Source organism: Mustela lutreola, chromosome 3 (genome assembly GCF_030435805.1).
Source record: "Mustela lutreola isolate mMusLut2 chromosome 3, mMusLut2.pri, whole genome shotgun sequence".
Taxonomy (NCBI): Eukaryota; Metazoa; Chordata; class Mammalia; order Carnivora; family Mustelidae; genus Mustela; species Mustela lutreola.
The window spans coordinates 20,994,548-21,008,925 of NC_081292.1; the positions used below are offsets into that span (position 1 = coordinate 20,994,548).

Here is a 14,378-nt window from a genome sequence, read left to right on the forward strand (position 1 = left end):
TTAGAAGTAGATCCGCTGAGTCACTGGGGAGGTCTGATGCCTTGGTCAGCTGGGGCTGCCATCCCCAAGTGCCACAGACCAGCTGGCGTAAACAGAACCTTATATTCTCACAGTTCCAGAAGCCGGAAGTCTGAGGTAGAAGCGTCGGTAGGGTTGATTTCTTCTGTAGCCTCTCGCCTTGGCTTGCGGATGGCTGTCTTCTCTTGGTGTCTTCACATGGTCTTTCTGTATGTGTCTGTGTCCACATTTCCTCTCTGCATGAGGATATCAGTCATACTGGATTAGGGCTCACCGTCATGACTTCATTTTGCCTTAGTGACTTCCTTAAGGTCATATCAACAAATACGGTCACATTGTGAGGTGATGAGCATCTGAACCTCCAACATATGAATTTGGGGTGTGGAGGCAGGGGAGACACAGTTCATCTGTACATACTCCTCAGCCTTAGAAGATCCTTCCATTGGGGTGCCTGGGTGGCTCAGTGGGTTAAAGCCTCTGCCTTCAGCTCAGGTCATGATCCCAGGGTCCTGGGATCGAACCCCGCATCAGGCTCCCTGCTCAAGTGGGGAGCCTGCTTCCCCCCTCTTTCTGCCTGCCTCTCTGCCTACTTGTGATCTCTTTCTGTCAAATAAATAAATAAAATATTTTTTAAAAAATGAAAGATTATCCTTCCATTGTCTCAAAGTGGTTGTACCGATGAACATACCCTCCAGGAGCATATGGAAGTTCTGGATGTTCCACATCCTCACCAAGAGTTGATTTTTTTTTTTTTTAAGAAATTTTTATAAACGTAAGCTCCCAGCCTTGATATGGTCTTGATCTGACTGAGAGATAAAGGTAATGCGACAGGCTTTCACTCCTCTGTTGCAAACCTTGCGATATATATGCAAAGTTTGTGACATCCATTGCATTCCTGGAAAATTTCATCCCAACGTCACGCTAACTAGTTCTAGAATTTCTGTTTACTTGTCTTTTTACATCATTAGGCAGAAAAATAAGTTGGCAGTGCCAGTATCTTTATTGTGGTGATTACGATTATTATTTTTGAAATTTGGCCCTTCCACACCTATCCCAAGATTTTGATGATAAATCACACCAAAAAGAAGAGGGTACCAGAAATCTCTGAGAAGTTAGAGCTCTTCATTCTGATGTTGGCCCTGCAGTTCTCAGAGTGAGCCTCTCAGTGGTTGTTGCCCTACCCCCACTCCGTAGCCCAGAGGTGTCAGTTGGTCCACACCCCCCACCCCCTGCCCCAGCCCAGAGATGTCAGTCCCGGCAGGGGTGGCTGCTCTCGTGTGGTCTGTAGGAAGTCTCCTTGACTCAGCTCCTCCTCCACAGCTGGGCTCTATGTGTCCAAGAACAATATGCCACATCTGAATCCCAGATAACTGCTAAGTGACCACCAGGAGTAATCTGTGTGGTATAATCTATTCTTTGTGGTTGCAAATTCTAAATATTTCTTTTCCTGGTTATTTCCCAGTTTGGTTCAGTCATCTTAGGAAAGGACAAGATCCCTTAGTAGTAATAGGGGAATATTGTTCTTTAATACCACACCAAGGTAATGAGCTTTCCCTGTGCTCATTCTGTGGGTCATCCGGGAGTCGAGTCTGGAAAGACCAAGAGTTTTGACACTGGCCTGGCCTTGGAGCCAGGCTCCTGGGTGTGCCTCCTTGGGCATGTCATTTCAACTTTCTGAACCTCAACTTCCCCAAGTATACACTTTGGATAAAATCACCACCATAAATGTTGTATTTGATATGCTAAAAAAAACATAGAGCACGTCCCACCTGTTCATCCACTTTGTAAAAGGTTCAGTAGAGGCTGTAGTGGGAGATAGTCACGTAAGGGGCAGGGGGCAGTAGCAACTGTGGGAGAGGCATAGACATATTCACATGAAGAAGAAAAGACGAACCCACATTAAGGAATGTGCAAGGACAATATATCATTAAACATTACAAAGGCCCTAAGGGCTTGGAGAACAGAGCAAAGGTGAGGAAAATGTAGTCACACAAATATTCATGAGCTGAGACTTGGTCTGAGCCTTAAATAGGGACTGACTTATTTCACTTAGCATAATACTCTTTAGGTTTATCCATGTTGCAAATGGCAATATTTCATTCTTTTTTGTGGCTGAGGAATATCCCATTGTATGTGTATATACCACATCTTTATCCATTCATCGGTCAGTGGACGCTTAGGTAGTTTTCAAATAAAGCTTCAATAAACAGAGGGATGCATGTTTTTTTGAATTCATGTTTTTGGTTTTGGTGGGGGTGAATCCAGCAGTGGAATTACTGGGCTGTATGGTATAGGATTTTAGTTATAGATGGGATCTAAAAAACAAAACAAAAACCAGAAACAGACTCATAAACACAGAGAACAAACTGGTGGTTGCCTGAGAAGAGAGTATGAAATAAGTGAATGGGATTATGACGTACAAACTTACAGCTATAAGATAAATAAATCATGGTGATGAAAAGCACAGCATAGGGAATATAGTCAGTTTAAAGAATAGTAAGGATTGGCGATATGAATAGTAAGGATTGGCGATAAGTTCTGTAAGGAGTCACAGAACTGTGGTGAGAACTCTAAGTGGTTATTAAAATAATCTGGAGGGGCGCCTGTCTAACTCAGTTGGTAGGGTAGGGGACTCTTGATCTCAGGGTTGTCGGAAGCCCTACTTTGGCTGTAGAGATTACTTAGAATAATCCAGGGGTTCCTGGGTGGCTCAGTCGGTTAAGTGTCTGACTCTTGGTTTTGGTCATGTCATGATCTCGGGGTCACAGGATCAAGCCCCATATTGTCTCCATGATCAGCATGGAATCTGCTTGGGGTTCTCTCTCTCTCTCTCATAAATAAATAAAATCTTTAAAAATAACAATCCAGATATGAGAGGGTGAATGTTTGTAAAGGAGTAGTGATTTCAAGAATAAAGAAGAAATAGCATATAGCAAACCCTTTGTAAGGCAAATAAGATTGAGGAGGCCACTTGATTTCAAGGCCAAATAAGAAAGCACCATAGGGTTGTACTAAAGACAAAACACTGAAGAGAAGAAAGATCATTAATTGCCTTTTGGACATATTACATTTGAGATAAGAGTAAGATACAAAAGCAAAGATGATTGACAAGCTGTTGGGCATTTGGTTGTAGATGTCAGAGGGAATGAACTAGAGAAAAAACCTTGTGATTCAAAACGTGGAGGAGATTGTTTGAAGTCGGCTGAAAAGGTGGCTCTCCCAGGACAGAGAGACGATGAGAGCTAAGAAAAGCAGAGCTGCACAGAGGGAGGGTCCTAGTCACAGGCGGGAGGAGAGAGATCATCCCACTAAGAAAACCAAAAGAGGAACGAACGTCTTCTGGGAGACTTAATTAGGGCTGAGAGGCTTCGACATCGATTCCAAGTACTCAGGAACCTCAGAGTTCATGTCTTATTTTCAGTCACCCGGGCTTGCCTTTATATATTAGAGCATTTGTTCTTCCCATCTAATCATGGAAACTGGGAGTGAATTATTTCAGAGTGAGGGAAAAAATGCAATAAATGAGGTCACAGGAGAGGTTCCTGATGAAGCTGTATTAACTAGCCCTCTCTGCTTCATCCCATCCCTAAGCGCCACATTCTTTGGGGAGGAATCATATAGCTCTTTGAAATCCTGTCTGCAGACATCCTGTCTGCTAATCCCAAATGGTCCCAATATAACACTCTTTCTATAGAAAGAGACTGAATTCATCAATTTCCGCAAACTTCTTGATAAACATTGGCAGTTTCAGGTTGCCGGTAGATTACCAGGTCTCACATTTAATATCACGGAGCAATGCCATAATGGCCATCTCAGTTGTTGTTTTCTATTTGGCCAAGTGGAGAAATATAAGTGAAGAACAGCCAGAATACCTCTCCCAACTTGTAAACTAGCAAATTACCAAGAGATTGTCTAATTTTCCTCCCTGCTGTTCTCACACCTGCACACCATCCGTTTTCAGAACTAATTAATATGTCAATACGGGAGCATAACGTGGTTTATGTTCTATATGGGCTTTCTAATTTGGGTGCATAAATGTTCACGATAGAAAGTGTCTCCCTTAAATCCCACAAAAGACATGTGACAGGAAGGAATCTCTTAAATGGTTTCGTTAATGGCTTTGTTATCAATGGCTCTTGATAAAGGGAAAATTAAAATTTTGGTATGTATCTCTAGCAATATCTTAGTTTTCCCCCAAATATTCTGTTGACCACCTGGTGACTATAACTGCAAAGGCATGAGGATGTGATAATATTCCAGGGAACACTATAGACCACTTCCTACAGTATCTTCATACACAGTAAGAAACAGACTATTTTAAGGATGTAATCCTCACCCTCAAGAGTCCAATTTCTCAGCCCTGTGATAGTGTTTTCAGTGAATCACTAAGGCAATCAGTCATATATTTTCTGTCTTTTCATGTGAAATACCTTTATCTTATAAGAAGGCAGGGGCACAGTAAAAGGAACAAGAATTTTGAGGACTGAAAAGCTCGGTTTAAATCTGGAGGCAGATACCAGGTCCTGTGTCAGATTCTTGGAGCAATTTACTAAATCTCTCTAAGCCTGTTTGTAACATGAGGCAAATTAGTCCCACCTGAGAACAGTTATGAGAATTAAATGGATTCATAGTTAGAGAATACTTAGCACATTTTTGGGCTCTTAAAGTACTTACACTGACATGCTTTAAAGTCTTTCTACTAGACAGCAGGCACTGTTCTAGACATGGAAGGTACAAAGATAAGACGTAGAGACCCTGCCATCAACAGGGTCTGGTAGGGATGTCAGTCAGGGCTCAAAAGTAGGAGATAAAAGCTACTCTAACTTTTTGATGCAGAGAATATTTAATTAGGGAAGCAGATCCTTCTAAAAATTGTTGGAAGAGCTGAGAATTCTAGAAATGACTCCCAAAGAATACCACCCATCTGGCCTTGCAAGGTCAGTTACTCTCTCTGCCTCAGTGAGGAAGGTATGGATTCAGGAGAGTACCAGGGAAATCATTGAAATTAAGAGCACATCGCCTTACCTGTTATCCAGAGATGAGCCTTGGAGTAATGGCTGTTCTAGGAGCTCTGACCCAAATAGGCAGTGTCCCCACCACTGGGGATATACAGCCTCCAACTCACTTTCTCCATCAAAATCTCAAGATAGAGTCATGGATCAAACTTATAATCTAGCTGCAAAGGAGTCTGGAAAATATAGTACTTTGGCTTCCCAGCCTCTGGAGGAGGATGAGCATGCTAGAAACAAAGCAGAATCGATATTGAAAACCTCCTACCCAGCACCAGAGAGACACGCAGGTAAACCAGTGATCCTTAGGACTGAGCCCCAAGTGGAACTAACGGAGACTATCCAAAGGAAATGGGCCCACAAAGGAGGGAGAGATTGTTTTCTAACCAGAGAGGCAGTTGCTGGGGAGGAAGGATGAAAAGAAACTGATGAGGCATATAGATACACAACAAGAATTCTGAGCAGAAGAAACAGCGCAGGCAAAATGTTAGCGCTTCTTCCCGTCCCTGTTCCTGGAAGTGACAGCAAGCATCTGGAGGATAAAGAGTCGCTTTTCCTGAAGGAGAGCAGGAGAAGCTTCAAAGATTTCTGTCCTTCAAAAATGATTCTTTGAGTATACCTCCAGTAGGGCCTGCCACCAGAAAGTAAATTCCGTGAGTGCAGGGAGTGAGTCTGTTTCATTCCATGGGATGTGTCCCCAGCATACGGAGTGTCCCCAGCATAGAAGGGGCTCCGCAGATAAGAGCAGAACTACTTTCCTGAAGCATGAGCATAAATTGTGATAAGGCAAGATGATAAATATGGAAGTAATGTCATCAGAGACCCAAGAGCTGAGCAAAGGTGATAAGGGATGTCTCTCTGGCATTTTTGAGAGGGAGTGGAATTCTCAGCAAAGAGAACTCCATAAGCAAAGGCCCGTATGTCATAAGCATAAGACATATTCAAAGAGTGTGGCTTAATCATGAATACAGTTTGATTTTATACGCTTCTGGTTATGTAAGGGAGTAGTTGCATTCAAGGCTAGAAAAATAATTTGGCAGTCAAGAAAGATCTTACCCTAGAATTCTGGTTTATCTTAGCAGTAATCTTCGGAGTCTGTTGATCATTTATCTAGCACTGGGATAAGCAGGATGCTGAGGGATACAAGGACCACAGTCCCGGAGGGTGCTGGGGCGACCATCACGGCCCACAGCATGTGCACTGGAAGGGTCTGCGCTGAGTTTTGTTTGACTAGAAAGGAAGAAGACGATCACGCAGCACCCTATTCCCTTTTGGAGTGAAATGCCTTTTTTCAGACTCAAGTCTGAAAAATAAGTGACACGGGCTTTTCTTTTAACATCTTTATTTGATAACTGTAACTCATGCACAGTTAGCGGGGAAAGTAACGTGGTGGTGCTGACACCCGGTAGAAGGGGGGACATCGTTCATGCCCCGAGACACCGCCCTCTGCTGGCTTCGCTGGCTTCCATGACTTCAGCATACTCAGCAGCATTTTCCTCCTCTGTGCAAAGGCAGAACAGGGCCTGATGCCTAGGGTACTTGTGGAAATTAAGTAAGAATGTCTATGGGAAGCACTCAGCACCGCAGCGTGCCTGTTTGCCAGCAGCCCACGTGGTCACTATTGCCATTATCCGTGGTGTCATCGTCCTCACCCCCCGGGGAAGGAGGGAGGCGGTGTAGAAGACTCTGGAGTCATTGAACTGTATCAGTCAGGTTCCTGGCAGGAAACAGATGTAACCCTCAACTGGGATGATTTGAAAGTGAATTTAATAAAGAAATAATTGTATTTACGAAGCCATGGGCAGGCTGTAGGGAAAGGGAAAGGTCAGTGTCCTACTTCATCCTCATTAGAAGAGGAAGGACAGCAGCTACCAACCCTAGCCCCAAAGGGGCAAGAAGAGGGAACAGTTACAGGAACTTGGAAAGAGACAATCCCAGGTAGGAGAGGTATGGCCTGCAGTGAGGGAGACTGGGGGATCTATACCCTGACCTCAGTCTCCGCCCACCCGCCCCCGTCGTCTCCCAGCATCTCCCATTGGCAGGACCCAGCCCAACTGGAGGGTAGAGGACCCTGGGATGCAGTCACTGCAGGTCAGCTCCTAGGACTATGGAGCATGATAGGGAGGGATGCCGAGCAAAACTAGAGGAATAAAGAGGATATATCCAGCGCACACATGGCCAGCATCAAAGCTACTTTGCAACTTTAGGCAAGTCCTTTAATTTCTCCGAGCCTCGGGTTGCTTATTATAAAGGGAGGATAATAATAATAGTCATTATTAATAGTTACAACTATGCAGGTTATCATAAGCATCAACTAAGGTGACGTCTGCAAAATGCCTAGCAGAGCCCCTGGAGCATAGGAGACATCAGTTAATGTCCTCCGGCCCCTCCAGCAGCTGATGTCAGCTCTCTCCACTTGTGGCCGTTTTACAGCCTTCGTGAGCTCCTCGGGAGCGGAATTTTGCATCGTGTGGCCCACAGATCACGTGCTTTAGAGGCATCTGGGGTCCTTTTTAACAGGCGGGTTTGTGGCCCCCGCTTTAGACCATCTAAATCCCAAGCAGAAGGGAGGGATCCTCATTTCAGACAAGTTCCCCCAAGTGATTTTTACGCACAATAAAGTTTGAGAGCCATCATCCTAGATGTCCATATTTCTAATTGATGCCCACAGGGGTCACGTATAGGTGAGATTTATCTGTGCTTGGCAGCCGTTAGGTACAGTGACAGCCCATCAGCTCTGTGAAGAGGGGCCATCCGACCAGGACACTAACGGTCTGTCGTGCCGTGTTAGGCCGTGCTGCTGCTCCATTTTACGGGCTTTATTAATACTCGAGGAACAATGTTCCCAAGCTTTTAATTAAAAATTCTCTAACATCCAAGGCCCTAATCATTTTCTAGGTTGGATATGGGCTTGGTGAGGGGCTGGATTTTACCCTTCCTGCCCCCCACTGAGAAAATTTAATAAGCAAAGCAGAGGCTGTTAAAGAGAAGAAAGCTTTTTGAAAGCTTTGTAAATGAGAATAGGTCAATTCCAAGTATAAACAGGAGGTATCTGAGACTTAGAACAAGATCGGAGGATCAGGGACCTTGCTTTAATCTAGCAAGAAAAGGCGTAAGAAAATTCATCAGCAGCGTGGGACTGAAATTAAGTTCCTGATATGGGTTCTCAATTCGTAAGGGTTCAGACTGGCTGCAGTAAACAGAGACTCAAAATAGCAGTGGCTGAGACAAAAGAGAATTTTTTTCGCTTCTCATTTAAAATTGCAGAGGTAGACAGAGCAGGACTGTGGTGGTGGTTTTTTTTTTACCCCCCAGGGGTTCTCAAGGACTTGGGCTACTTCCAGCTTTGGGACCTGCTCTCCCCACAATGGGGCCCCTGCCCTCTTATTCCAGGGATAGAACTCTAGCTGTCATAGCCACGCTCCAGCCACGGGACAAGGGGCCAGACAGGATGGAGCAGATCACCGACAGGGAAGGTTTAGGATTTGCCACACAACACATCTGATTATGTCACTTTGCCCAGTTCTTGCTCACGTGGTCACATGGGAATGGAATCGCAGCTAAATCTTCTATAAGGGGAGGGTGCCCTGAAGACAGTGTGAGGTTGCTGTTGTAGATTCTGCGTCCTGAGAAATTTTAGATCTTCTTTTCCTAATAGAAGTCAGTTAAGTTCCTGTCAGGAACCCAGAAACAGAGCAGGCAAAGAAAAGTCAAGCATGGACCTGAAGTCCCAACAGGTGACTTGGAGCACTATCCAAACCCAAGTCGCAGACGGGGATAAATGAATCATTGAGACCTTGCTGGATATTATTCCTGGATGAAGTTGAGAAGATTGCAAAGCAAAAGAGGGTCCTTCGGTTGAAAGCAGGGACTTACACTGATCCTTGTACATTCATATTCACAGCATTATTCACAATAGCAGAAAGGTAGAAACCACCCGAACGTGCATCAACACACGAATGGATAAACAGAATGTGATGTGTATGTAATAGAGTATCATGCAATCATCAAAAGGAGTGGAATTCTGACAAATGCTAGAATGTGAATGAACCTTGAAAACATCATGCCAATGGAAACAAGTCAGATGTGAAAGAGCAGATACATATGATTGCATTTATATGAGGTACTTAGAATAGGCAAATTCACAGAGATAGGAAGTGGACTGGCGGTTACCTGTGGCTGGGGGCTTAGGGACAATGGAGACTGTCATTCAATGAGTACAGAGTTTCTATTCGGGATGGCGAAAAAATTCTGGAAATGGACAGTGGTGATGGTTGTACAATATTGTCAACGTACTTAGCAGCAGTGGATTTTACTTTGGAAAATCATTAAATAGTGAGTTTTTTAAAACAATACCTTTTCACAGGTAAAGTATAAATTAAGAAGGTTCTTCCACTTCCCAAATATGTTTACTGATGGTAGAACTCTTTGTGAAAAGGTGGACGTTGGCCGTCAACCCACAGAAGCTGAATAACGGACAAAAGTATGGGATCAAAAAAACCATGAAGAATTTAAAAAACAAAACCCAAACTCCATTTCCAAGATTCGCTGTGAAGTTTTAACAGCACTTTCTGGGGAGAGAAATATCACTTCCCCCTCTCCCAAACTGGAATTGATAGGGTCAGGAAGCACAGACATGAGTCCAGATGAAAAGGCCAAGACAGCATCAGAGGTATGCAGGTAGAACAGGATGTCACCTATATATAGAGAGAGTGTGTACATCTGAAAACTCAAAAATAGGTAACCTCACAAAGGAGTAGGGGAAGAGGTAAGAACCCAGAAAGCCTGCAAGGGCTCCTTTGAAGAATGGAGATACCTGGGGAAAGGTTCCATTTCTGGGTCACCTGGTAACAAGGAGTGGAAGGGGTCAGGCTATACTCAGCTATGTCAAAGACAGCCCAGAAATGTCACTGAGGACAAGCACTTGAAGATGGTTGTTGGCGCTTGGACCCAAGAAGGTCATTGGCTGCTTGATGAAGGCCATTTCTGTGAACAGAGGGGGAATCTGGACTGAGATGGGATGAGCAGAACAGTCTTCTCTGTATTTCTCTATTTGCTTGCTCAACAGAAGCAGTAAACAAACCCTATTCCCAGAACTGTGCTGACAACATTGATGATGGCGGCACGCAAATTAGGAGGTAAACAAAAAGCCATGTTAATTTCAAGCTCCATTAGAAACAGGCTGGGGAGGAAAAAAAAAAAAAAAAAATCAACGTCTGCCAAATAGAAAAGGTCAAAATTGGAAGGGAAAGAAACTTTGATTTTGAGATCCTAAGAAGATACTGCCAACATTGAAAAAACATGGGAAGTTTCTGTTTCCTCTTTCACTTTTGTTAATCATAGAATTTTTTAAAAAGCTCTCTTGTTAATGTCTTCTCTGATCAGAAATGTGAGGTGGTGGAGTCTGAAAGGGAAACCATGGAGTGGTTTTCTTTCTCCTGGAAAGGGAAACCATGCAGTGATTGGAGTGTAGCCACAGGGTTCCATTCTAGAGTGTGCTGCTTTGTCTCATGATTTTTTAAAGAACCTCCAGTACCATTTACGGCCTTAGCATAATGCATGGGTAGTATTCTTTTGCAGACTTCACAACATAAGTTGTCTGTAATGTGAAATTGGCATAACATAATCTTGGCTAAGAGATCTTGGGCCCTTTAATCCCTTTGTAAAATGTGTTGCATACCCCAGATCAAGTCCAGGAAATACACACGCCTCTTCTCGTTGCTTGTGTTGAAGGGATGATACACAAATGAAAACAGCTATCTCCCTTAAGTTCTTTTGTATGTCTCGGCAGTGTTCATTCCGGGTCTTTGATGATGGATGAGTCTTCATTTGTAAATGTAAAGCCATATGTATTAACTTAGTTTCCTTCCAGGCATTTTGTATTAGCGAACCTCACATATGGTTTTATAATGTTCCAATACCAGATGCCTTGCTGCACTCTGATTCAATATATGCAAGAAGGAAATATATACAGGAATGTCACTGTAACTCTTTGGCTAGGTAATCAGTCAGGAGTTCCATCCCACCTGGAGGCAAAGGATTGACCTTGCTGATTTCTTAGGCTTCTCTCTAGATTTTATGATCCCTATGACATCTTTTCCCAGAGCTACTATATTTGAACAATCAATCACCCAAGGCAATCAAATCCACCCTGCCTCCCCCTGAAACTAACTAGGTATTTTACACACATATAAACACACACACGTTTCAAGAACAACAGATTTCCCTTTGGAGAATGGAAATACAGTCATTGCTAAATTGCATTACTGGACTGAACTCCAGGTATTAGTTACAGTGCAAAGTACGAAATTGTAGGAGGCTCTTTTCTTAGAACCAAGGCATGGATTATGGCCTGAATTTAATTAAGTGTTGCTCATGGCACCGAGCAGGCTGGCACTTAATTATATTCAATTTATCTTTTTATATACCATCCTTGACTGTTCTCCAAATGGTTCGTGTATGCTCATCTTGTTTTCTCCATCTCTCTTTTAAACTCTTGGAGATCAGACCTAATGTCACACAGCAGACACTTAATAAATATACCGCAAATAAATTAACAAGCAAAGGCATAGTTGTGGCTACGGATTTAAGATGCCACCATTCGCATGTGCGATGTGACCTAAGAAATGGAAGAACGGGGAAGAAGTGAGGATGTTCCCTAGTCTTCCCTGGAGGCCATTCCAGTGTTCCTCCTCTGGCTTCCATGAATAATATACAGGCTTGATTTCTCTCCCTTTGATCCCTTGCCCTTTTAATCTACCCCAGCAAAAACGCTCAACTCCATATTACTAGAAAGTATCATGAAGAGCTTTACCCACTTTCGAGCCTCTGTGTATGTATAAGCTTCCTTTATTCTTGTCCTTAGCTTGAGATCTTGTGTTCTCTCAGTTTCCGCTGTTATTTTAAGTATGTTGTCTTTGCCTTATTTGTGGCAGCTTTTTAAAAAGATGCCTATTCTTAAATGAGATATTCCTAAAATACAGGTCAGGGACTCTCTACCTGGAGAAGTTTTCCCTAAGAAGAACATAAGGAACTAGTGGCCGTGGCTATTTGTGGGACATGTAGAAGTGTGGGAGAGGACATGTTTACTTCTTATTCTGTAACCATGTGTGTGGATCATTTTTGTCCCAGAGCCTGTGTTACTTTTATTACTTATAAACGGATTAGGCATAAAATACCTACATTCATCGTGACATATGCCATTCTAGCAGGTGTCAAAAATGTGAACGAAATATTGGTGCAGTTTATATGTGTATTGTAAACGAATCAGCAGTTTCATCATTTTAAGATACAAGGCTTAAGGAGTCCAGGGGTCCAGCGTGTGTAGCGTGTCACCGGTGTCTGTAAGTAAATACCAGTCAGTGATTTGTGCTGGGGTGCACAATGGCTGAGCTGCTTTTGAATCCCAGGCTTTTAGCTTTGAATGGCACGCCCCCCGCCCGGGGAACATTTTAATAATATAGAAGGTGTTTCCATCAATGGATCAAGAGAACCACATGCATCAAAGCTTTTTCATGTTGTTATTTCGTGTTTTATCGTGTTTGTAACACATTTCACATGGTGCGGGGCCGCCATGATGATTCCAACTTGCTAACTGTCCCCATCTAGTGGTCCCACCACACGGCACTCTTCGCAGCTCCAACTTTTTCCTTTCTCTTGACGATTATGTCGTTTGTGTCCGGTGCCTTATTCCCATGCCAGTCTACCCGAGCGCGCTTCTAATTTGTCATTAGCCTTTCCACATGGGCTTGTTTGTTTTGGCTTGCTGCACATGGCTCAACCATTGTTACACATCTTTAAATCTTTCAACCTTTAAGTAAATAAATGCTTCGAAATGCATACAATAGCTGGACTCCACCTATGAATGCTCAAAAATGCAGTCAGTTCCGCCGAACATCTTTGTGTACTGTATTAAGGTCAAAATTGGTAAAATAGACTTAAGTTGGCCAAGTTTACTTCCTGGTCGAGTAAGTGTATAAACGCTTAAAAACCTATATAGTTTTTGTTTTGTTTAAGATTTTATTTATTTATCAGAGAGAGGGAGAGAGCAAGCACAGGCAGACAGAATGGCAGGCAGAGGCAGAGGGAGAAGCAGGCTCCCTGCTGAGCAAGGAGCCCGATGTGGGACTCGATCCCAGGACGCAGGGATCATGACCTGAGCCGAAGGCAGCTGCTTAACCAACTGAGCCACCCAGGCGTCCCAAAACCTATATAGTTTTTACAAACACGCACTACCTGGATGTAATCTGTAGCATTGACACATTAACGAAAAACACATGAAAGAGACGGCCTAAACAGTCCCGTGCCTGTGGGCTTTTTCCAACTTCAGTGGCATCAATCACCTGAAGGGTTTGCGGAAACACTACTGAGCCCCTGACTCAGTCGGTGGTGGAGCCTACTTTTTTTTTTTTTTAAGATTTTATTTATTTATTTCACAGAGATCACAATAGGCAGAGAAGCAGGCAGAGAGAGGGGAGGAAGCAGGTTCCCTGCTGAGCAGAGAGCCCGATGCGGGGCTCCATCCCAGGACCCTGGGATCATGACGTGAGCTGAAGGCAGAGGCTTTAACCCACTGAACCACCCAGGCACCCCTGGAGCCTATTTTTCTAACAAGATTCCAGATGATTTTGATTCTGTTTTTCCGGGACCACATGTTGAGAACCATTGCTAGCCCAGTCCTGTCCCTGAGCGCACAGAAACACTGCCTTTCCCCACTGCACCCATAGTGACGTGGGGACAGATGGCTGTGTCCAGGCCAGAGGCATGCATACACCACTTCCACGTCTAGACACAAAAACTCCCTGCATTGTCTTCCACCCTCTCTCGCCCCTTTCCTAGACCTTGTGGAGGCTACCTATTAAAGATGGTGGCCTGCCATGGAGGTTCCTCAAAAAGTTGAAAATAGAGCTACCCTATGACCTAGCAATTGCACTACTGGGTATTTACCCTAAAGATAAAACGTAGTGATCCGTAGGGGCATGTGCACCCGAATGTTTACAGCAGCAATGTCCATAATACCGGAACTATGGAAAGAACCTAGATGTCCATCCACAGATAAATGGATAAAGAAGATGTGGTATATATACACAATGGAATACTATGTAACCATAAAAAGAAATGAGATCTTGCCATTTGCGACAACGTGGATGGAACTAGAGGGCATTATGCTTAGCGAAATAAGTCAATTGAAGAAAGACAACTATCATATGATCTCCCTGATATGAGGAAGTGGAGATGCAACATGGGGGGGGTTGGGGGGTAGGAAAAGAATAAATGAAACAAGATGGGATAGTGAGGGAGACAAGCCCTAAGAGACTCTTAATCTCACAAAACAAACTGAGGGTTGCTTGG

At 43.6% G+C, this 14,378-nt stretch overlaps 1 protein-coding gene across 1 annotated transcript in view; it reads left to right on the forward strand.

The window, feature by feature from the left end:
* SAMD12 (sterile alpha motif domain containing 12) overlaps positions 1-14,378 on the forward strand; it is a 316,947-nt gene that overhangs the window by 271,867 nt on the left and 30,702 nt on the right. The window lies entirely within an intron of this gene.